The sequence below is a fragment of the Nicrophorus vespilloides genome, unplaced genomic scaffold (genome assembly GCF_001412225.1).
Source record: "Nicrophorus vespilloides isolate i.1.1-1 unplaced genomic scaffold, Nicve_v1.0, whole genome shotgun sequence".
In the NCBI taxonomy this organism is placed as follows: Eukaryota; Metazoa; Arthropoda; class Insecta; order Coleoptera; family Silphidae; genus Nicrophorus; species Nicrophorus vespilloides.
Genome location: NW_017099833.1, coordinates 91247 through 92572, shown reverse-complemented (window position 1 = coordinate 92572; position 1326 = coordinate 91247). Strand labels below are relative to the sequence as shown.

The window sequence follows — 1326 nt, the reverse complement described above, 5'->3', positions numbered from 1 at the left end:
ATGAAAAGTAGTACTTGTGCGATGGCCGATTATCAATCTCGCATCAATTGCTTGGAAGGCAACTATGCTCACCATTACACTATTGTCGTCTATTTCTTGCCTTTTTCGGATATTTTAACCATTTTTAATAAGATACCATGAAAATGAAAATTAGTACTTGTGCGATGGTCGAGAATCGAACTCGGATCAACTGCTTGGAAGGCAACTATGCTCACCATTACACCACCATCGCCTATGTCTTGCCTTTTTCGGGTATTTGAACTATTTTTATTAAGAAACTACGATGATGAAAATTAGTACTTGTGCGATGGCCGAGAATCGAAATTGGATCTACTGCTTGGAAGGCAACTATGCTCACCATTACACCACCATCGCCTATATCTTGCCTTTTTCGGATATTTGAACCATTTTTATTAAGATACAATGAACATGAAAATTAGTACTTGTTCTATGGCCGAGAATCAAACTCGGATCAACTGCTTGGAAGGCAACTATGCTCACCATTACACCACCATCGACTATATTTTGCTTTTCGGATATTTGAACCATTTAGTTGAGTGTAATATTTTCACGTATTTATTAATTATAATATCTAAATATTTTCTAATAAAAATAGAATTATTAATAAAAATTAAATTATTTTTTTATGGCTAAACTTTAAGACTTGTGATTAATCGTAAATCGTGTTTTGGCAATAATAAGAGGTGAATTTGCATTTGCCTATATCGATGAACACGTAATATGATTTTAAATCAAAGCGATGTGTTTTATCATGTTCATTGTTTTCATCTCGTCACGCGCCTCTAAGTTTTTGATTTGATTTTAAACCAGACACAGGAGACAAGGTTTGAAATAAATATTGAAAAAAAAAATGTGAGCTCTTGAGTTTTAAATTGCGCGGTAAGTTTGCTTACATCCTGTTGAAAGGCAATTAAATCTCCGATTCAAGAGCGTGAAACACAACAAATAATCCATTTGATCCTCTTTCATACGGGCTGTGCAAATAGCACATGCACATTAAAACGATAGAACGGATGTACGTATATGAAAGAGCAAACATTGAGTTGTGTTGCTCATATTATTATGTTATAATACATAACAAGTTTGCTAGTATAATATGTTTACATTTATTAAATGTACTAAATATTGTATTAGTATGTGTTTATACTCTATAGACATATTAGCACTTGTTTGCTATGACGCGCTTTAATAATTAAGTACAGTAATAGTTATGGATTTATACATTTGAAACCTGATTAAAATATGTCTGAATATATTTGAATAAAGATATTTTTAACTCTATATAAAATATTTTCTCATGATTTG

The 1326-nt window shown here is 31.9% G+C and overlaps 1 non-coding gene across 1 annotated transcript; it reads right to left on the bottom strand.

Annotated features, from left to right (window-relative positions):
• Window positions 1-160: 160 nt before the first annotated feature.
• Window positions 161-232, bottom strand: Trnag-ucc. Its single transcript has one exon. It is a non-coding gene; the product is annotated as a tRNA-Gly (tRNA).
• Between the last annotated feature and the right edge of the window lie 1094 nt (window positions 233-1326).